The following is a 24,165-nucleotide window of genomic DNA, read 5'->3' as shown; positions in this document are numbered from 1 at the left end:
TTAGAAGGATGAATCTCAATACGACAACTCCATTTTTGGGAAGAGTAGGCTATGGCAGGTTTGTTTGCAATAGCAATGTTTTTGTTTTGACAGTATTGTGTTTTTTTAAGTGTACTTTGTTTAATGGACAAGAAAACATGGATATTGACTCAATTCATCCAGAGAATAGATATGCTAACATGTAATGATGTACTGACTATGATGTCTGGCAGGGTGTTCCTGGGCAGCAATTCACTTTGGCAGGTCTGGTGCCATACAAACTTCAGAGCCCTATAATTGAATTAATGGCGATAAAGTCACTGGATCAACCAGATTAATTTCAGGTGTAGCCTGGGTTTGGAGTTTAATGTGCTTCCATTTCTGAGCCAGGGGAGTGGAGGGCAGTAAGAATGTGGGGTAAAACAGACATCAAGATAATTAAGTTTGGCTTTCCTTCAGATAACTACTAATTGAAGAGATGAATGAGATTCACTCTTCTGAACTAGCCCTTAAAATTTCAAATCTCCAACATCTGCTCTAACGACAACACTAAATGACTGAGGGTACATGGTAATACGTGGTTCCTGTTCATTCTTAACAATACATGCCTATACACTGAAAGTAATGTTTTAAAAAAATAATTGCCAGAAATACTCGTCATTTATAGTGTGTCCAGACCTCCATCTTCACTGTTATATTAAGTAAAAATTGTTAGGCTTAAATGCATTCTGGAAGGTGTAGTCCATGTGTGACATGTACGGAGCCATACTGGTGAATCCCAGGAGTCGGTTGCTTGGTTGAGTCTCTTCCTTCGGGCAATGCCTAGCGGTAAAGTGGAGACTGCAGCAGAACTTGAGTCCTGAGGTCAGAAGTGGTGGTGGCCTTATGCAGCAGTTGCTTTTTGGAGGCATTTCTGACATAAGACTTGATGGGCATATTTCATGTTCTAATTCCCCCAAGATGCTTAGGCAACTGTATTATTTGTCTTTAGCTTCTTGCAATTTCTGTTCAGTTTTTAAAAAATATTTGGAAAGCTAATTTTAAAGGAGAAACAGAAATGACAGTACACTGATTAAACATCTATTGTAGCTTTTTTGAGTTTTATAAATTTCTGAAAATATATTAAGCTGAGGGGTGGGGGGAGGTGTTGAGAGATGAGGGAGAAAGGGAGGGAGTTTTTCTTCATACTAATATTTCAATTTTCAAAATAAACTGTATATTGAAGCTCACTAATGATGTCATCTCATGAGTTAGAAAAGTTTAATACTAATTGCTTACTACTTTAACAAGCGAGTCTGATTACTAATATGAGCGAGGCAAAGAGTCTTTTCTCACGCTAGTTTGATTTTTTTTTAAGTTGAAATTTCAAACAAACAAAAACTTTGAGGGGAATCATTCCGAAGAGAAGGTAGTAGGGGGATGGGAGAAGGAAGCAGGTTGAGGGTGAGAAGGCATCTGTGCTCTTATCATCTGCCATCGGATGGTTTACTGGAAGTGGAGTGGGAGTGAAGGATGTTGTTATGTTTGTAGTGTACTTATGAATGACTCTACGAGGCAATGTGTTGCACTTGAACTGTAGTGACCTTGGTCCTTTATTCCAAACTCCAGAGTGCTGTGCAAGCATGGTGTGCAGCCTTTTATACAGGGCCCTACCACCAGGGCAGGAAACCCCCAGTCTCCACCTTCTAGTGATGCCAGTATGTCTGTACATGGTGTGAACCTTATTGATAGTACATCACGTAAACAAGTCTCCATCTTATACAATCTCACAGTGACTGCATATAGAGTACATCTATAGTCTGCGTATACAACAGATGCAATGTTTAACTGGATAGTTCAAAGGAGAAGAAGTAGTAGGAAGGGAGGAGGTAGTGGGAAGTTGAAGAGTAGGGGAAGAAGGTAACTCGTTTTAAATGGTGCTGATACGTCCTTGCTATACAGGACAAATGCACACGAGGCCCATGCTTGAGAGGTCAGTCTGTGACCTGTCCTTTATTCCTTAGCACTCAAGTGATGGAAGTGGGTGGAGCTTCCCCTTTTATATCTGAAGGTCCAGGTTAAGAGTGTCTCCCACAAGTTCACCACCTTGTGGTCATTGTTCTCACAGTGTACAACTTGGGTTAGATTATACATGGGTTACAATGCTGGTTAAATACATGACATCACCTCCCCTCCCAAAGTCTTATTGAGATCACAGGTTGAAACTCTCTGGTGGTTTACGCTCTCTTGTAGAGTGCCTGAGTTGGGGCTCCGGTTGTTGGGCGCTGGCCTGAGTGTCTGCTGTTTGTGGTGCCTCAGGCCTGTCCGGACTGCCCACCCACAGTGACTGGGCTCTCCTCCACTTGGTTCCTGTGTTCGGTCACCTGTGGAGGAATGAACTCTATATCGTGTTCTTCCTCTGCTTCTTCTATGGGGTTGCTGAATCTCCTTTTTGTTTGATCCACATGTTTGCGGCAGATTTGTCCATTGGTAAGTTTAACTACCAGAATCCTATTTCCCTCTTTGGCAATCGCAGTGCCTGCGAGCTATTTGGGCCCTGCAGCGTAGTTGAGAACAAAAACAGGGTCATTTACATCAATACATTGCGCCCTTGCATTCCTGTCATGGTAGTCATATTGTGACTGGCGCCTGCTCGCGACAATTTCTTTCATGGTGGGGTGTATAAGGAATAACCGGGTTTTGTGCGTCCTTTTCATTAGCAGCTCTGCGGGTGGAACCCCTGTGAGCAAGTGTGGTCGGGATCTGTACGCCAACAGGGGGCGTGAGCGTCTTTGTAGGGAACCACCTTGAATTTGAGCATCCCGTTTGATTATCTGCATTGCTCGTTCAGCCTGGCCGTTTGAGGCCGGCTTGAACGGTGCCGTTCTGACATGGTTAATTCCATTGCCTGCCATGAAGTCCTGGAATTCAGTGCTTGTGAAGCACGGACCATTGTCGCTGACCACGATGTCTGGTAGACCATGGGTGGCGAACATTGCACGTAGACTTTCTACCGTGGCAGAGGATGTGCTTGAATTTAAAATGTCACACTCGATCCATTTGGAGTAGGTGTCTACTACAACCAAAAACATTTTTCCCATAAAAGGACCTGCGTGACCATGGCTTGGCGGGCCAGGACCAGGGGCTAAGGGGGGCTTCCCTGGGCGCATTGCCCAGCTGGGCACACGTGTTGCACCTGCGAACACAAAATTCCAGATCTGCGTCTATCCCTGGCCACCAAACGTGTGACCTGGCAATTACCTTCATCATGACAATGCCCGGGTGCTCATTGTGGAGTTCTCTGATGAACACCTCTCTGACCATCTGGGGCATGACTACGCGGTTTCCGCACAGTAGGAAATCGCACTGAATCGAGAGTTCATCCCTGCGCCTGTGAAATGGTTTAAATTCCTCATGGCATGCCCTGTATGTGGCTGCCCAGTCCCCATTCAGGACACATTTCTTGACTAGAGACAATAGCGGGTCTCTATTTGTCCAGACTTTAATCTGACGGGCTGTCACGGGTGAGCCTTTGCTTCCGAAAGCTTCAACAGCCATGACCATCTCAACAGCATGCTCGGTAGCCCCCTCAGTGGTGGCTAGTGGGAGCCTGCTGAGCGCATCGGCGCAGTTTTCAGTGCCCGGTCTGTGCAGAATTGTGTAGTCATAGGCGGCTAACGTGAGTGCCCACCTTTGTATGCGGGCCAATGCATTTGCATTTATGGCCTTGGTGTCGGCCAAAAGGGACGTTAGGGGTTTGTGATCTGTCTCCAGCTCAAATTTCCTGCCAAACAGTTAGTGGTGCATTTTCTTTACCACATATACACATGCTAGCGCCTCCTTTTCTACCATCCCGTAGCCCCTTTCTGCCTGGGACAGACTTCTGGAGGCATAAGCTACCGGCTGTAACTGACCCTTGGCATTGACATGCTGCAACACACACTCAACACCATAGGACGACGCATCGCACGTTAACACAAGTTTCTTACATGGGTCATATAGCATTAACAGATTGTTGAAACATAACAAATTGCGTGCTCTATTAAAAGCCCTTTCCTGGCTGTCCCCCCAGACCCATTCGCAACCTTTGCGTCGGAGCACAAGTAGCGGCTCGAGCAGCGTGCTCAATTTGGGAAGTTACCAAAATAGTTCAGGAGCCCCAGGAACGAACGCAGCTCCGTCGTGTTACGGGGTCTGGGTGCTCTCTGGATCGCTTCTGTCTTGGACGCAGTAGGGCTGATCCCGTCTGTTGCTACCCTCATCCCCAGGAATTCTACGTCTGGAGCTAGGAAGACGCACTTCGCCTTTTTCAGTCGCAGCCCTACCCGGTCCAGTCTGCGTAGCACCTCCTCCAGGTTGTGGAGGTGTTCTTCAGTATTGTAACCCGTGATGAGGATGTCGTCCTGAAAAATACCGTCCCTGGAATCGACTTGGAGGCTTTCCATATTTCGTTGGAAGATCTCGGCGGCCGAGTGAACGCCGAACGGACATCTGTTGTACTCAAACAACCCCTTGTGTGTCGTGATGGTGGTCAGTTTCTTCGACTCACTCGCCAGCTCCTGCGTCGTCATGTAAGCTGAGGTCAGGTCCAATTTTGAAAAAAGTTTGCCACCGGATAGCGTCGCAAAGAGGTCCTCCGCTCTCGGTAGCGGGTAGTGGTCTTGGAGTGACACCCGATTGATGGTGGCCTTGTAATCACCACATATCCTGACCAACCCATCAGCCTTGAGCACTGGCACAATCGGGCTCGCCCAGTCACTGAATTCGACTGGCGAAATGATGCCTTCCCTCAGCAGGCGGTCCAATTCGCCTTCTATCTTTTCCCGCATCACGTATGGCACCGCTCTGGCCTTGTGGTGTACTGGCCTGGCGTCCAGGTTTATGTGAATCACTATCTTGGCCCCCATGAAAGTGCCAATGCCGGGTTGAAATAATGAGTCAAATTTGTCCAGGATCTGTGAGCATGATACTTGCTCCACAGAGAAAATTGCATTGACATCGCCCCATTTCCTGTTCATGACAGCAAGCCAACTCCTCCCCAGTAGAGCGGGACCATCCCCCGGGACAACCCAGAATGGCAACCTGTTCTCCGAATCTTTGTGGGTCACGACTACCGTGGCGCTGCCTAGCACCAGAATGATCTCCTTTGTGTATGTCTGTAGCTGTGCATCAATCGGCGATAATTTTGGCCTCCTGGCCTTGGGCGCCCACAACTTTTCGAACTGTTTGATACCCATCAGGGACTGGCTGGCCTCCATGTCTAGCTCCATTGATACTGGGATGCCATTGAGGAGCACTTTCATCATTATCGGTGGCGTCCTGGTGTATGAACTGTATACGTGCTCCACATGAACTCGCTGAACTTCAGCTTCCAGCGATTTCCCCCAGCGTTCATTTCTGCAGGTATTTTGCTCATCTCTGCAAACTCCAGCTGTGTGTTCCTCCACGCCTCAAACATGAGCTGCTGTTGGAAACAAAAGGTCCCTTGCCAGTCGATCGTCCCTGACTGCCCCCGTGATTGTCCTTGAGTGCGCCATTAACAGGTGTTGATGGCCCCATTGTTCCTTGCAATGGCGTGAATCGCCGTTCAGCTTGCCATTGTCTCTGTTGAACTCCCCCTCTGGTTTCAACTACATGTTGGGGCATGCCTGACTGCCCTTGTCTGCCTGGAGAACTGTGTGCTGCTTTAACAATGTTGAATCTCTGTCCCAACCATTCCTTAACACAGTACCTCTCGTCTGTTCTGCTAGTGGCCATGCTCGCGTGGTTTAAATCCCAGTTTCTCGTCGCCATTGATACGCCCTTGCTAGAGTATAAATGCACACGAGGCCCATGCTTGAGAGGTCAGTCTGTGACCTGTCCTTTATTCCTTAGCACTCAAGTGATGGAAGTGGGTGGAGCTTCCCCTTTTATATCTGAAGGTCCAGGTTAAGAGTGTCTCCCACAAGTTCACCACCTTGTGGTCATTGTTCTCACAGTGTACAACTTGGGTTAGATTATACATGGGTTACAATGCTGGTTAAATACATGACATCACCTCCCCTCCCAAAGTCTTATTGAGATCACAGGTTGAAACTCTCTGGTGGTTTACGCTCTCTTGTAGAGTGCCTGAGTTGGGGCTCCGGTTGTTGGGCGCTGGCCTGAGTGTCATAGAAACATAGAAAATAGGTGCAGGAGCAGGCCATTCAGCCCTTCTAGCCTGCACCGCCATTCAATGAGTTCATGGCTGAACATGAAACTTCAGTACCCCCTTCCTGCTTTCTCGCCATAACCCTTGATCCCCCGAGTAGTAAGGACTTCATCTAACTCCCTTTTGAATATATTTAGTGAATTGGCCTCAACTACTTTGGTTCACCACTCTCTGGGTGAAGAAGTTTCTCCTCATCTCGGTCCTAAATGGCTTACCCCTTATCTTCAGACTGTGACCCCTGGTTCTGGACTTCCCCAACATTGGGAACATTCTTTCTGCATCTAACCTGTCTAAACCCGTCAGAATTTTAAACGTTTCTATGAGATCCCCTCTCATTCTTCTGAACTCCAGTGAATACAAGCCCAGTTGATCCAATCTTTCTTGATAGGTCAGTCCCGCCATCCCGGGAATCAGTCTGGTGAACCTTCGCTGCACTTCCTCAATAGCAAGAATGTCCTTCCTCAAGTTAGGAGACCAAAACTGTACACAATACTCCAGGTGTGGCCTCACCAAGGCCCTGTACAACTGTAGCAACACCTCCCTGCCCCTGTATTCAAATCCCCTCGCTATGAAGGCCAACATGCCATTTGCTTTCTTAACCGCCTGCTGTACCTGCATGCTAACCTTCAATGACTGATGTACCATGACACCCAGGTCTCGTTGCACCTTCCCTTTTCCTAATCTGTCACCATTCAGATAATGTTTGTGGTGCCTCAGGCCTGTCCGGACTGCCCACAGTGACTGGGCTCTCCTCCACTTGGTTCCCGTGTTCGGTCACCTGTGGAGGAGTGAACTCTATATCGTGTTCTTCCTCTGCTTCTTCTATGGGGTTGCCGAACCTCCTTTTTGTTTGATCCACATGTTTGCGGCAGATTTGTCCATTGGTAAGTTTAACCAGCAGAATCCTATTTCCCTCTTTGGCAATCGCAGTGCCTGCGAGCTATTTGGGCCCTGCAGCGTAGTTGAGAACAAAAACAAGGTCATTTACATCAATACATTGCGCCCTTGCATTCCTGTCATGGTAGTCATATTGTGACTGGCGCCTGCTCGCGACAATTTCTTTCATGGTGGGGTGTATAAGGAATAACCGGGTTTTGAGCGTCCTTTTCATTAGCAGCTCTGCGGGTGGAACCCCTGTGAGCAAGTGTGGTCGGGATCTGTACGCCAACAGGGGGCGTGAGCGTCTTTGTAGGGAACCACCTTGAATTTGAGCATCCCGTTTGATTATCTGCATTGCTCGTTCAGCCTGGCCGTTTGAGGCCGGCTTGAACGGTGCCGTTCTGACATGGTTAATTCCATTGCCTGCCATGAAGTCCTGGAATTCAGTGCTTGTGAAGCACGGACCATTGTCGCTGACCACGATGTCTGGTAGACCATGGGTGGCGAACATTGCACGTAGACTTTCTACCGTGGCAGAGGATGTGCTTGAATTTAAAATGTCACACTCGATCCATTTGGAGTAGGTGTCTACTACAACCAAAAACATTTTTCCCATGAAAGGACCTGCGTAGTCCACATGGATGCGTGACCATGGCTTGGCGGGCCAGGACCAGGGGCTAAGGGGGGCTTCCCTGGGCGCATTGCCCAGCTGGGCACACGTGTTGCACCTGCGAACACAAAGTTCCAGATCTGCGTCTATCCCTGGCCACCAAACGTGTGACCTGGCAATTACCTTCATCATGACAATGCCCGGGTGCTCATTGTGGAGTTCTCTGATGAACACCTCTCTGACCATCTGGGGCATGACTACGCGGTTTCCGCACAGTAGGAAATCGCACTGAATCGAGAGTTCATCCCTGCGCCTGTGAAATGGTTTAAATTCCTCATGGCATGCCCTGTATGTGGCTGCCCAGTCCCCATTCAGGACACATTTCTTGACTAGAGACAATAGCGGGTCTCTATTTGTCCAGACTTTAATCTGACGGGCTGTCACGGGTGAGCCTTTGCTTCCGAAAGCTTCAACAGCCATGACCATCTCAACAGCATGCTCGGTAGCCCCCTCAGTGGTGGCTAGTGGGAGCCTGCTGAGCGCATCGGCGCAGTTTTCGGTGCCCGGTCTGTGCAGAATTGTGTAGTCATAGGCGGCTAACGTGAGTGCCCACCTTTGTATGCGGGCCAATGCATTTGCATTTATGGCCTTGGTGTCGGCCAAAAGGGACGTTAGGGGTTTGTGATCTGTCTCCAGCTCAAATTTCCTGCCAAACAGTTAGTGGTGCATTTTCTTTACCACATATACACATGCTAGCGCCTCCTTTTCTACCATCCCGTAGCCCCTTTCTGCCTGGGACAGACTTCTGGAGGCATAAGCTACCGGCTGTAACTGACCCTTGGCATTGACATGCTGCAACACACACTCAACACCATAGGACGACGCATCGCACGTTAACACAAGTTTCTTACATGGGTCATATAGCATTAACAGATTGTTGAAACATAACAAATTGCGTGCTCTATTAAAAGCCCTTTCCTGGCTGTCCCCCCAGACCCATTCGCAACCTTTGCGTCGGAGCACAAGTAGCGGCTCGAGCAGCGTGCTCAATTTGGGAAGTTACCAAAATAGTTCAGGAGCCCCAGGAACGAACGCAGCTCCGTCGTGTTACGGGGTCTGGGTGCTCTCTGGATCGCTTCTGTCTTGGACGCAGTAGGGCTGATCCCGTCTGTTGCACCCCTCATCCCCAGGAATTCTACGTCTGGAGCTAGGAAGACGCACTTCGCCTTTTTCAGTCGCAGCCCTACCCGGTCCAGTCTGCGTAGCACCTCCTCCAGGTTGTGGAGGTGTTCTTCAGTATTGTAACCCGTGATGAGGATGTCGTCCTGAAAAATACCGTCCCTGGAATCGACTTGGAGGCTTTCCATATTTCGTTGGAAGATCTCGGCGGCCGAGTGAATCCCGAACGGACATCTGTTGTACTCAAACAACCCCTTGTGTGTCGTGATGGTGGTCAGTTTCTTCGACTCACTCGCCAGCTCCTGCGTCGTCATGTAAGCTGAGGTCAGGTCCAATTTTGAAAAAAGTTTGCCACCGGATAGCGTCGCAAAGAGGTCCTCCGCTCTCGGTAGCGGGTAGTGGTCTTGGAGTGACATCCGATTGATGGTGGCCTTGTAATCACCACATATCCTGACCAACCCATCAGCCTTGAGCACCGGCACAATCGGGCTCGCCCAGTCACTGAATTCGACTGGCGAAATGATGCCTTCCCTCAGCAGGCGGTCCAATTCACCTTCTATCTTTTCCCGCATCACGTATGGCACCGCTCTGGCCTTACGTCCAGGTTTATGTGAATCACTATCTTGGCCCCCATGAAAGTGCCAATGCCGGGTTGAAATAATGAGTCAAATTTGTCCAGGATCTGTGAGCATGATACTTGCTCCACAGAGAAAATTGCATTGACATCGCCCCATTTCCTGTTCATGACAGCAAGCCAACTCCTCCCCAGTAGTGCGGGACCATCCCCCGGGACAACCCAGAGTGGCAACCTGTTCTCCGAATCTTTGTGGGTCACGACTACCGTGGCGCTGCCTAGCACCAGAATGATCTCCTTTGTGTATGTCCATAGCTGTGCATCAATTGGCGATAATTTTGGCCTCCTGGCCTTGGGCGCCCAAAACTTTTTGAACTGTTTGATACCCATCAGGGACTGGCTGGCCCCCGTGTCTAGCTCCATTGATACTGGGATGCCATTGAGGTGCACTTTCATCATTATCGGTGGCGTCCTGGTGTATGAACTGTATACGTGCTCCACATGAACTCGCTGAACTTCAGCTTCCAGCGATTTCCCCCAGCGTTCATTTCTGCAGGTATTTTGCTCATCTCTGCAAACTCCAGCTGTGTGTTCCTCCACGCCTCAAACATGAGCTGCTGTTGGAAACAAAAGGTCCCTTTGCCAGTCGATCATCCCTGACTGCCCCCGTGATTGTCCTTGAGTGCGCCATTAACAGGTGTTGATGGCCCCATTGTTCCTTGCAATGGCGTGAATCGCCGTTCAGCTTGCCATTGTCTCTGTTGAACTCCCCCTCTGGTTCCAACTACATGTTGGGGCATGCCTGACTGCCCTTGTCTGCCTGGAGAACTGTGTGCTGCTTTAACAATGTTGAATCTCTGTCCCAACCATTCCTTAACACAGTACCTCTCGTCTGTTCTGCTAGTGGCCATGCTCGCGTGGTTTAAATCCCAGTTTCTCGTCGCCATTGATACGCCCTTGCTAGAGTATAAATGCACACGAGGTCCATGCTTGAGAGGTCAGTCTGTGACCTGTCCTTTATTCCTTAGCACTCAAGTGATGGAAGTGGGTGGAGCTTCCCCTTTTATATCTGAAGGTCCAGGTTAGGAGTGTCTCCCACAAGTTCACCACCTTGTGGTCATTGTTCTCACAGTGTACAACTTAGGTCAGATTATACATGGGTTACAATGCTAGTTGAATACATGACAGGTGTGTGCCACACCATGACACCCACCACCTTCCACCCAAAAGGAAACAAGAGACAGGGAGCAGAAGAGGTCAGAGAAAGAAGCAGAAAAAGTTAAGCAGTGGGAAGCAGAAAAGAGAAAATTGAGAGAGGAGCAACATGTAGAAAGCAAAGACAGGTAAGAGAGACCGTATTGTCCAATTTACTATGCGCAACTTCACGGGACATCAACTAATATAGATAACTTAATAAAATAAAATTGAATTCTACACCTGCATCAGTTGTTTATTAATGTGGTCTATTAAAATTACATTGGGTGGGGAAAAAGAAACTGGAATATATTTCACTACCTCCTTCATTTTTACATGAAAAGTCTTTCACATCTCTCGGGAAGACTTTGTGGCGGGAAATTGGAGCCGTTTACGCGGCCGTTAAGGAAGAAAAAATGGCAGCCCCTCACTTCTGCCTTGCAATGCGGCAGCCACCATTTTGGGTAGGTCGGCAGTGCTGCCATTGCCTGTGCTCACTTCCATATTTAAATGATCCAAATCATGTCAATCTGTGTGCAATGCTGAATTGGTGCACGATATGGAATTTAGGACGTTGCTGCTCTTATTAACACCCTCTGCAAACCATGCACGGCAGAACGTCCGTGCAGTAGTACAACTGACCTGCTGCCGGTGTTTCTTAAATGGACGCACACAACTTTCAGTTAAGTTTAGATTTTTGCTTTTGTACTGGTTTCTTTACATTTTATTGGAATAGTGGCTTGGTGCAATGCATTTTAAAAAGTTGTTAAAAGTTGTCGGAGTACTTCTGGATGATTTCAAGGCTTGGGCTCTTAAAGGTCTCTGAGAACACCAGTTGCTCGCAGTTCTGGGGCTCTAGTTGCAGTCCCCCTTGGACTACAGCAGAGAGAGGAGGAAGCAGAAGAGGAAAAAGCAGAAGGAGGCAACCCAGACAGCCCCTTTCTGGCCCGGGTGCCTGCAGTATTGGTGAACACAACCCCAATTCCCCTGACAACATTTGTCCTACACCTTACCTTCTGTTACTGAGCATCACAGTGACCTCTTGGCCACAATGCTAAAATAAAGACCACCACATAGCAAACTTTCCAATGCAAGTTTATCCATATATGCAGCCAATATTACATCAGTAAATCAACTAATCACCCCTTTTTATTCCCTTCGTGACTGTTATATGTACCTTTGATTATCCTAGTGCTGTTATGCAGTGCTACTCCAGTGGCTGCAGCCTGGTTGGTGGAAGGCTGCTGACTTCGGTAGGGGAGACTGCAGATGGCCTTGCAGGATGACCTCAAGGATCTGGTGCCCAGGAGTGTGAAATCGAATAACGGTGTTTCTTCTTCTTCACTCTCCTCTTCCTCTTGTTGTTGAGCCATTGACGCATAGGCTGTATTTCTTGGATGTCTGAAATGAGGAAGGCACAAGGGTAGGATTGTGGTGAGTGGAGGGGTAAAGCAAAAGGTGCATGCTTACACCATCTGCAGCTTGTAAATCAGAAGATATTGTGGGATGAGGGTGAAGTGCGATGTGAGAAGGATAATGAGGATACAGGCATCTTGTATTCTTTCAGCCCCGCCCCTGCCAAGAATGGCAAGCACCCTCTCCAAGGCAGTGAGGTGAAGCTAGGAATGTGAGGTCTGCCTCGTATTTGGTAGAGGTTGTTAGTAGGTGAGTGATGGGAGTGTGGTGCATTGAGCAGTGTGTAAGGCTCGTGGTGTAGTTGGTAGGAGACGGCTTTTGAAGATGCATTCACTGACGTTGACCACTGAGGTTATGAAACTTCCTTGAGCACTGGAGCCAGGTCCTGAGGGCGACACTGCTGGTAGTGACGGCCTCGGCGCTCTGATCCCACATCCTTCTTTCTGGAGGGCCTCCTGCGTTGATCCCCTGCACAAAGCTCGAGTGACGTGTCTACGACCCTGGGTGCCCTTCCCCTGGCCTGTTGAGCCATTTGTGTTAGTGCTGAAACACTTTTACCATTTTTCATCAACAGAAGACAGCTCACCTTTAAGAGCTGCAGACTGCCTTTAAGAGCCACAGACTAGCATTAAGTAAAGCTAGCCTCGCTTGAACAATGCAAACTTTGGCACCCTGCTGAATTTACAGCCTGTCAGCAGCACGTTCAGTGCTAGGCTGTGCGCTACAATCATGATAATTAGCAGGCAGCATGAAGTTGACGTGCTGCCTGCGTTTTTTGAATGGGCACTGGCATCTCTCATATAGCGGTGCCCACGCCTGTTTTCTTGCGTTATCGAATTTCTAGGCCTGTAGGTCTTGAAAATCCCATTAGTAAAAATGTAATTAAAAAAAATATGGCTGGGTATAACTTCAGCCAACCTGAAAGTTGTCATAGAGGTAGTTTAAACTTCTAGTTGCATAATGTTATGGCACTCGTTTGATTGATGATTATGTAATATATAATTTGTGCTGGCAAATTGTATTACTGCTAATTGCAGGTAACAAGAATGTCAATTATTTCCCAGGTTGCTGATTTAAAAGTACATATATTTACAGTGCCAATGATAGAAACTTAGACTTGCTTTGAGAAAATATACTATTTTTGGAGCATTATTAACTAACGCAAAGTAAGAGATTAAACGGATTTTGAGTTGAGATTTTTGATTCACTGATTTAAATTGTGACTGTCATGTGGCTGTAATGGAGGGCTTCTTTTTATCTGAACTGGCTAATTCCTTGACCAATGTGAATGTTGATTTCAGTGAACTTTCACACAAATGGATGAGCAGGGCCATTTCAAAAATTGCAATTTAATTTTTATTTGTGGAATCTGCAAAAATGGTGTTGCCCTGTGAATATATCCTGTCCCCCGACCCAGCCCTTCGTGGCTCCGACCAGATGCTGCTTTGGGGTGGGTGGGGGCAGTTGAGATGAATGCTGCGGCATACTGTGGGTGGGAATGGCTACATTTATTTACCCCAACCCTCCCACCCAAAAAACCCCAGGAATATCAGGTAGAGTAGTGTGGGGCAAATTAGGAGTGACTAGCTCTATGAACAGGGTAGGGTAGAGAAGGGTGCTCACATAAACTGGTGCGGGGTGAGAGAAGAAAGATGGCTAGTTCAATCGTGGAGGATAAGTGGTTCCAGCAACTTGGGAGGGGAAGGAGGGAAAGGGAAAATAATTCCAGAATTTGACATTCAATTAACCTATATTTTTAAACAATTCAGCAATTGGATTTTAGCAACAGGGTACCAATCCCTATCTAAAAAAGCCAACAATTTCTCGCAAGGAATAAGGCAAAATCCTCATAATTTTTGCTACAATCTTCTGCAATTTTTGTAGTTGCTCTGCAGGTAAGTCTCCTATCCAGCTACTCACTTGCATAGGTATACATATTTACAGTCCTGTATGAAATGGCTTATGTTTTTGAATTGTATTGTCAATATTATGTATGTTCAGGAAATCATTTACACGCATCTCCTATGCAAAAGTCAGATAGCATGAATCATTATTTGCTTTTTCTTCGGAGACAACTGATATTTCCCTGAAAGACGGTTTCACAGGTTAAAACCTAGATTTATAGCAATTACTCGGATATCTTCTGGGTTCTGCTAGCTGGTGAAATGAAGGACTCCTTACTACATACATGGCCCAGCAATCTGACATATTGATTGCCTCACATCTCTCCATTTTGTAAATTACTATTTTAAACTGCTTTTCAATGCTGATTCCTTTCATCTTCATGCCTGTCTTTGGAACACTGTTTCCAACGAAACAGGCTTGTGGCAGATTACTTCCAATTTGTCAAGTGAAGTATTGAATTCTTCACTAAGTGATTGTGGCAATTTCCATGTTTCAAAATCAACCTGTACAGTTCCACAAAAGTAAGGAAAAGGCCGTAAGATTAGTTTCGTAATATGTATGTTATGGAGAGAGATGGGTGGCATAATGCAAGCATATTATGTGCAAGTGGGGTAATTATTACTCCCTCTGCTATGCAACTTTAAGACAGAATATAGAAAAGCTTCAGCTTCTGGATGATAGGTGACAGGATATGCTACAGGAATTTCTGTTGAACCGTTGAGAAAATAGCTTGATAAAAGTAACACTATGACCCTCAAAAATATGACAATTCCATGGATGAAGTATCATCATCAACCGCAACATTCCACTTCCAGCAAACACATGGAATAAAAAGTGCGTGAGAGTTTGAATTTGAGCCAGCCATAACCTTACCCTTGGCAGTTCTTTAATTGTACAGTGATGATAAACATTCCAACTACTCCAGGAAAGAATTAGGCAAACTCTCACCTCTTGCAGCAGTAGCTGTAATAAAGCCAATAAACTGCTTCACTGCTGGCATTGTCACCGATTAACAAGCTAAGAATTGTGAATCTAATGAGAAACTTTTATTTAGATCATTATTGAGAAAATGCACTTAGGCTCCTCTTCAAAAGAATTTCTTTGAGTTTGAAACAAATCACTGCAGGTCAGCAGATGGTGGACATTCTGTCACATTCTCATTTTTTCAATAAATTGTGCTCATGACATTTACCACTGTGCCAGTTTCTATTTTAAGTGGGTATTTCCTGGATTTTGAAAGTACCTTCCAACAGGAGGGTTTAAAGCCACTCATACACCACTTGTTCTTTCTGCTCCTCTGTCCTATTCATTCCTCTAGCCACTGCTATTCCTTTCTCCTGAGATTAGTCTCCTTCCTCACACGCGCCACAGGGATCAGCAAAATACCCCTCTCAGGATAATTAATGAATTGTCATCAAATTGAATTCTATTTGAAACAGATGAGGAACTTTTAAGGGTCCTTTAACCAGACATACCTAATAGTCAGCAGTCAGTATGGTCTGTGCAATAGATTAGATTTATTAAACTTGCATCATCAACATCACCATAGGCAGTCCCTCGGAATTGAGGAAGACTTGCTTCCACTCTTAGCATGAGTCTTTAGGTGGCTGTATAGTCCAATACGAGAACCAGTCTCTGTCACAGGTGGGACAAATAGTCGTTGAGGGAAGGGGTAGGGGTGGGGGTGGGTGAGACTGGTAGTATACTTAACAAAAAGTGAGTTGACGAAAGCTCGCAGGCTCAGGTCCCTGGAAACTTCTGTGCACGTCGATGTCCTCCTAAATCTGTACGTTGCTATTCCAGCCGTCTCTGTGCAAAGGTATTCTTTGAGTATCGATATTTTAACCAATTTCTTATCAAAGGTTTGTTTGGCCAGTATCCATATATGGTCTTTAACAAAATCACTGTGACAATGATAATGGGTTCTAATGGTCAAAATACCATTGTCACTCAAACCAGAACTATCATGTGACCACTCCTATCTTCAGTAATTTTCCATCAATACCTGCTTGTCCATGTTATTTTGTTTATAAATTCCTTCATCTCCTTGGAACCTCTTATTTATGCTACTGTATTCTAACTTAGTTTTGATTAAGCTGACTCCAATTTCTACTTTGTTATTATAATAAAGTGACCTTGGCTCACAGCTTGTGTTTGTTATTTGAGGAGCTTCTAACATTTCTAATGTTCACAGAGAGTCAGGGTAAGATTAGTTGGTCAATTACTACAAATTGAATATATATATGAATCTCTAATACCAGTCTTACACAGAATATAAAATTAACTTGGATATTCTCATTCCAAGATGACACAGTATCATCCAAGCCCAAACGTGGTCGTCAATTTGCTTTTCTGCGTATTTATTCTCAAGTGCATGGTGACGCCAGTGAATTATAAGTAATCATTCAACGCCAGTGCAAGATTTGTTCTATTACTGCTTATTTCTCTATTTTGGGCAATGACAAGAATAAACGAGTTAATCTACCATACATTTTACAATGAAAGGTATTACAAGATAGTCAGAGGATATCAAAATGAATACCATTGTGAAATAAAGCTTCTGGGTAGAGTAAAGGGATCATTTTACATCCTTCAAGACTGCTTTTTTCCATCTCCCTGACATTATCCACATTTGCCCCATGCCACTGAAACTCTTATCTTTGCTTTTGTCACTGCTGGACTTGATTATTACAATGCTCTTCTTGGAAGCCTCCCCTTCACCACCCTCCATAAACTTCAAAAGTCAGCTGCCTGTATCCTGTCCCGCATGCCTATCTTCAATGACCTACATATATTATATATTAAATATCAAAATATACACCATTCTCCAACATATTACATTTTAAATCTGCAAATACCGTCACAGCCTCACCCCACCAAATCTCTGCCACCTCCTCCAGTCTTGTATTCTTTCCACACACTTCTACTCACACCAGCTTTCCGTGCAATCCCCTTCCTTCATTTGACCTACAGAACCACATGGCTGTATTGACCCGACTCTCCAGATCCTCCTCCCGCAATCCCTTGGTCTCTCCACCTTTAAAAACCATCTAAAAGCCCATATTTTAACCAAGCTGTTGGGTCATCCCTCTTAATGTCTTCCTGCATGGCTAAGTACCCCATCTAAGAGAACTTGCATTTATATAGTGCCTTTCACGATCTCAGGACGTCCCAAAATGCTTCAAAACCACTGAAGTTCTTAAGTATTGTGACTGTTGCAATGTACGCAAATGCGTTAGCCATTTTGTGCACAAGGTCCCACAAGCAGCAATGAGATAAATAACCAGATAATCTTAATGTCAGCCGTGGCTTAGTCTCGTGAAAAGAGTTCAAAGGTTGTGGCTTCAAGTTCCACCCAGAGACCTGAGCATATAATCTCAGCTACTGTTGCTAATTAACAGATTTTGGAGTTGTACCAGGGTTATATACACGAAATACAATTTTACATGGATTGTATTAGGAAAAATAATACTTGCATTTCAGCCCATACATTCAGTAATGGGTATTATTGTTTTTTTGTAGTGAGTTAAGTGAGGAACTCGTTGATCTTTCAAACAACTTAAAAGTACTCAGGATAATATTTTGGTTTTAATACTATATTTTTCCTCAGCCGTTAAAGTTCAAATAAAGTTTGTGTCTTTGAATCAGACAGTTATGGGTTTAAGCCCGACTCACAATTTAATTTGACACTACAATGTAATACCGTCGGAGTGCCACATGGTCGGAGGAGTCAGATGACACGTTTAGCGCATCAGCTTCTTTTCGCCAGTGCTTCATTTTACTCCAGAACTTTAGGATTTTGTTCTGACAAAATTAAGTGTGCCCATCCCTGGCCAGTCACCAGGTTCAAAGGACAACTTATTGTAGCAAAGATGTCGCTTCATTAAACTGAAAGACATTGAGTTTGAACTTGATAAATAAATATATAAACAAACAAACAATAAATCCAATTGGGAATTTAGGAGAAACTTCTTCACCTGAAGAATGGTAAGAATGTGGGACTCGCTATCACAAAGAGTAGCTGAGACAAATAGAATAGATGGATTTAAGGGGATGTTAGATAAGCATGAGGGAGAAAGGAACAGAAGGAAATAAAGTGCTGGCAATACTCAGCAGGACAAACAGCATCTGTGGAGAGGAAACAGAGCTAATGTTTCAGGTCGGTGACCTTTCGTTAGAACTGTACGTTAGAGTTTTATAAGCAAATCACCATCATCATAGGCAGTCCCTCGGAATCGAGGAAGACTTGCTTCCACTCCTGAAGTGAGTTCTTTGGTGGCTGAACAGTTCAATATGAGAGCCACAGACCATGTTGCAGATGGGACAGACATTTGTCGAGGGAAGGGTTGGGTGGGACTGGTTTGCCGCACACTCCTTCCGCTGCCTGCGCCCTCCCGAATGCACCTTCTCCACCTTGGGCGGTCTTCGGCCAGGGTCTCACAGGTGTCAGTGGTGATGTCGCACTTCACCAGGGAGGCTTTGAGGGTGTCCTTGTAATGTTTCCCACCTTTGGCTCGTTTGCCTTGAAGATGCTCCGCATAGAGCAATTGCTTCGGGAGTCTCGTGTCTGGCATGCGAACTATGTGGCCTGCCCAGCGAAGCTGATCGAGTGTGGTCAATGCTTTAATGTTAGCCTGGGCGAGGACACTGACGTTGGTGCGTTTGTCCTCCCAGGGGATTTGCAGGATCTTGCGGAGGCATCGTTGGTGATATAGAAACATAGAAACATAAAAAATAGGTGCAGGAGCAGGCCATTCAGCCCTTCTAGCCTGCACCGCCATTCAATGAGTTCATGGCTGAACATGAAACTTCAGTACCCCCTTCCTGCTTTCTCGCCATACCCCTTGATCCCCCGAGTAGTAAGGACTTCATCTAACTCCCTTTTGAATATATTTAGTGAATTAGCCTCAACTACTTTCTGTGGTAGAGAATTCCACAGGTTCACCACTCTCTGGATGAAGAAGTTTCTCCTCATCTCGGTCCTAAATGGCTTACCCCTTATCCTTAGACTGTGACCCCTGGTTCTGGACTTCCCCAACATTGGGAACATTCTTCCTGCATCCAACCTGTCCAAACCCGTCAGAATTTTATACGTTTCTATGAGGTCCCCTCTCACTCTTCTGAACTCCAGTGAATACAAGCCCAGTTGATCAAGTCTTTCTTGATAGGTCAGTCCCACCATCCCGGGAATCAGTCTGGTGAATCTTCGCTGCACTCACTCAATAGCAAGAACGTCCTTCCTCAAGTTAGGAGACCAAAACTGTACACAATACTCCAGGTGTGGCCTCACCAAGGCCCTGTACAACTGTAGCAACACCTCCCTGCCCCTGTACTCAAATCCCCTCGCTATGAAGGTCAACATGCCATTTGCTTTCTTAACCACCTGCTGTACCTGCATGCCAACCTTCAATGACTGATGTACCATGACACCCAGGTCTCGCTGCACCTTCCCCCTTCCTAATCTGTCACCATTCAGATAATAGTCTGTCTCTCTGTTTTTACGACCAAAGTGGATAACCTCACATTTATCCACATTATACTTCATCTGCCACGCATTTGCCCACTCACCTAACCTATCCAAGTGACTCTGCAGCCTCATAGCATCCTCCTCGCAGCTCACACTGCCACCCAACTTAGTGTCATCCGCAAATTTGGAGATACTACATTTAATCCGCTCGTCTAAATCATTAATGTACAATGTAAACAGCTGGGGCCCCAGCACAGAACCTTGCGGTACCCCACTAGTCACTGCCTGTCATTCTGAAAAGTACCCATTTACTCCTACTCTTTGCTTCCTGTCTGACAACCAGTTCTCAATCCACGTCAGCACACTACCCCCAATCCCATGTGCTTTAACTTTGCACATTAATCTCCTGTGTGGGACCTTGTCGAAAGCCTTCTGAAAGTCCAAATATACCACATCAACTGGTTCTCCTTTGTCCACTTTACTGGAAACATCCTCAAAAAATTCCAGAAGATTTGTCAAGCATGATCTCCCTTTCACAAATTCATGCTGACTTGGACCTATCATGTCACCATTTTCCAAATGCGCTGCTATGACATCCTTAATAATTGATTCCATCATTTTACCCACTACTGAGGTCAGGCTGACCGGTCTATAATTCCCTGCTTTCTCTCTCCCTCCTTTTTTAAAAAGTGGGGTTACATTGGCTACCCTCCACTCCATAGGAACTGATCCAGAGTCAATGGAATGTTGGAAAATGACTGTCAATGCATCTGCTATTTCCAAGGCCACCTCCTTAAGTACTCTGGGATGCAGTCCATCAGGCCCTGGGGATTTATCGGCCTTCAATCCCATCAATTTCCCCAACACAATTTCCCGACTAATAAAGATTTCCCTCAGTTCCTCCTCCTTACTAGACCCTCTGACCACTTTTATATCCGGAAGGTTGTTTGTGTCCTCCTTAGTGAATACTGAACCAAAGTACTTGTTCAATTGGTCTGCCATTTCTTTGTTCCCCATTATGACTTCCCCTGATTCTGACTGCAGGGGACCTACGTTTGTCTTTACTAACCTTTTTCTCTTTACATACCTATAGAAACTTTTGCAATCCGCCTTAATGTTCCCTGCAAGCTTCTTCTCGTACTCCATTTTCCCTACCCTAATCAAACCCTTTGTCCTCCTCTGCTGAGTTCTAAATTTCTCCCAGTCCCCAGGTTCGCTGCTATTTCTGGCCAATTTGTATGCCACTTCCTTGGCTTTAATACTATCCCTGATTTCCCTAGATAGCCACGGTTGAGCCACCTTCCCTTTTTTATTTTTACGCCAGACAGGAATGTACAATTGTTGTAATTCATCCATGCGGTCTCTAAATGTCTGCCATTGCCCATCCACAGTCAACCCCTTAAGTATCATTCGCCAATCTATCTTAGCCAATTCACGCCTCATACCTTCAAAGTTACCCTTCTTTAAGTTCTGGACCATGGTCTCTGAATGAACTGTTTCATTCTCCATCCTAATGCAGAATTCCACCATATTATGGTCACTCTTCCCCAAGGGGCCTCGCACAATGAGATTGTTAATTAATCCTCTCTCATTACACAACACCCAGTCTAAGATGGCCTCCCCCCTAGTTGTTTCCTCGACATATTGGTCTAGAAAACCATCCCTTATGCACTGCAGGAAATCCTCCTCCACTGTATTGCTTCCAGTTTGGCTAGCCCAATCTATGTGCATATTAAAGTCACCCATTATAACTGCTGCACCTTTATTGCATGCACTCCTAATTTCCTGTTTGATGCCCTCCCCAACATCACTACTACTGTTTGGAGGTCTGTACACAACTCCCACTAACGTTTTTTGCCCTTTAGTGTTCTGCAGCTCTACCCATATAGATTCCACATCATCCAAGCTAATGTCTTTCCTAACTATTGCATTAATCTCCTCTTTAACCAGCAATGCTACCCCACCTCCTTTTCCTTTTATTCTATCCTTCCTGAATGTTGAATACCCCTGGATGTTGAGTTCCCAGCCCTGATCATCCTGGAGCCACGTCGCCGTAATCCCAATCACATCATATTTGTTAACATCTATTTGCACACTTAATTCATCCACCTTATTGCGGATACTCCTTGCATTAAGACACAAAGCCTTCAGGCTTGCTTTTTTAACACCCTTTGTCCTTTTAGAATTTTGCTGAACAGTGGCCCTTTTTGTTCTTTGCCTTGGGTTTCTCTGCCCTCCACTTTTCCTCATCTCCTTTCTGTCTTTTGCTTTTGCCTCATTTTTGTCTCCCTCTGTCTCCCTGCATAGGTTCCCATCCCCCTGCAATATTAGTTTAACTCCTCCCCAACAGCACTAGCAAACACTCCCCCTAGGACATTGGTTCCGGTCTTGGCCAGGTGCAGACCGTCCAGTTTGTACTGGTCCCACCTCCCCCAGAACCGGTTCCAATGCCCCAGGAATTTGAATCCCTCCCTGCTGCACCACTGCTCAAGCCACGTATTCATCTGTGCTATCCTGCGATTCCTACTCAGACTAGCACGTGGTACTGGTAGCAATCCCGAGATTACTACTTTTGAGGTCCTACTTTTTAATTTAGCTCCTAAAATTCTTTTCGTAGGACCTCATCCCTTTTTTTAACCTATGTCGTTGGTACCAATGTGCACCACGACAACTGGCTGTTCTCCCTCCCATTTCAGAATGTCCTGCACCCGCTCCGAGACATCCTTGACCCTTGCACCAGGGAGGCAACATACCATCCTGGAGTCTCGGTCGCAGAAACGCCTATCTATTCCCCTCACCATCGAATCCCCTATCACTATCGCGCTCCCAATCTTTTTCCTGCCCTTCTGTGCAGCAGAGCCAGCCACAGTGCCATGAACTTGGCTGCTGCTGCCCTCCCCTGATGAGTCATCCCCCCCAACAGCACTCAAAGCAGTGTATCTGTTTTGCAGGGGGATGACCACAGGGGACCCCTGCACTATCTTTCTTGCACTACTCTTCCTGCTGGTCTTCCATTCCTATCTGGCTGTGGACCCTTCTCCTGCGGTAAGACCAACTCACTACACGTGATACTCACGTCATTCTCAGCATCGTGGATGCTCCAGAGTGAATCCACCCTCAGCTCCAATTCCGCAACGCGGACCATCAAGAGCTCGAGGCGGATACACTTCCCACACACGTAGCGCCCAGGGACACCGAAGTGTCCCCGAGTTCCCACATGGTACAGGAGGAGCATATATCTCCAGCGACAGGGAAAGAACCGGGTGGACTCAACACAGATTTCAACCTCTTCAGATCATAACCACTGCTCCCATTTTTTCCCCCAGACAGCAGGTGCTTGCAATAATTCCGCTGTTACCATTTACAGCTCCCTTTGTTTCTTTACTTGTCCCATTACCATCATCATTCTTTTTTAAATGTAATCGCTTCTTCACCCAATAGACCTTGCCTCCTTCACCGCCATCCCTCCCCCCCCCGCTCTGTATTTGTTTATGAACTGTTAAATCTCTAACTTCTTCCAGTTCTGACAAAAGGTCATCGAGCTGAAACGTTAACACAGTTTCTCTCTCGTGACCTGCTGAGTATTTACAGCATTTTTTGTTTTTATTTCAGGTTTCCAGCATCCGCAATATTTTGCTTTTGATTTAAGGAATAGGAGATGTTGATAGGATTAGATGAAGCGGGATGGGAGGAGGCTCATGTGGAGCATAAACGCCGGCATGTTGGGCCGAATGGCCTGTTTCTGTGGTGTAGATTCGACGTAATGTAATTCTATGTTATCCATTGGAGTTTGGAGTGGAGGGCAGTGACGGGTCCAATCACGCTGCCTGTATTATTCGGCTTCAATTGAATTTCTGAATGAGAAGTGCACTTTACACAGAGACACTTTGCACCGTGGTTACTTTCCAGCGATCTTATTCCCTCCTGCAAGATGTTCCTTAAAATCTACCTCTTTGACCAAGCCTTTGGTCATCTCTCTTTATGTGGTTCAGTGTCAAATTTTGTTTGATAAAGCACTCCTGCGAAAAAGCGCCTTGAGACGTTTTAACTAGGCTAAAGGCGCTATATAAATACAAGTTGTGCTGTGGGAAAGTGCCAGGTAGCTGTGGCTGCAGCAAACAGCAGAGGCCAACCGACTGATTCCCAGGTAGGGTGGATGATGGCAGCCTTCCTGCGGTTCCCCCCCGCCGTTACCTGTTCACAGATCACCAGCCAATGTGGCCTCTCACAGGGCACCGAGCATGTTGTTATACCGACCTCCCGGCGACATTCCCAGCGGGGAAGTTGGTGCAGATGCTGGCACTGAAGCGGAGAGCTGCAGGAGGAAGGAGAACGGTCCCCGGGGAGCAATGCTGCTGGAGCCACTGAGTGTTGGTCGCTCCTCGGTCTCAGGATGTCCCCCACACACACCCGCAGCCGCCTTTCGCCGGAATCCGCGCCTGCAGCGCAAATGGCGGCCTGCGCACCCCTCGCACTATGTTGGGATTATACCTTCCCGGGCGGTGCAGTCAACATTTGCTGAGGGAGGGGAGGGGGGAGTTACGGGCTGACAGAAGATAGGTTCATTTCCATCATTCGCTCGCGTGTAAAACAGGGAGCAACCCCAATATTTGCTAGGGAGGGAGGAGGGGGTCGGACCGTTAGCCGGCACCAGCGCGCGATTGTCCTCCCGCCGCCGCACGGCGCGTGCGCGTTGCCTCTCTTCCCCCCCCTCCCTCCTCCGTCCGCTTCTTTTTGGAAAAAGCCAGGCCGGAAAGCTTTCTGCGTCACGTGGGCGCACCCCAGCGGCCTCC

At 46.4% G+C, this 24,165-nt stretch overlaps 1 long non-coding RNA gene across 1 annotated transcript; it reads right to left on the bottom strand.

The window, feature by feature from the left end:
• Positions 1 to 1,541: 1,541 nt before the first annotated feature.
• LOC139232482 (uncharacterized) lies at positions 1,542 to 24,099 on the bottom strand. The gene is made up of 4 exons (XR_011588016.1): positions 23,567 to 24,099; positions 11,762 to 11,985; positions 6,927 to 7,099; positions 1,542 to 2,515 (listed from the first exon to the last, which is right to left on the bottom strand). It is a non-coding gene; the product is annotated as an uncharacterized lncRNA (long non-coding RNA).
• Between the last annotated feature and the right edge of the window lie 66 nt (positions 24,100 to 24,165).

The sequence above is a fragment of the Pristiophorus japonicus genome, chromosome 20 (genome assembly GCF_044704955.1).
Source record: "Pristiophorus japonicus isolate sPriJap1 chromosome 20, sPriJap1.hap1, whole genome shotgun sequence".
In the NCBI taxonomy this organism is placed as follows: Eukaryota; Metazoa; Chordata; class Chondrichthyes; family Pristiophoridae; genus Pristiophorus; species Pristiophorus japonicus.
Note: the sequence above shows the minus strand (reverse complement) of the source record. Positions and strands in the feature narration are given on the sequence as shown.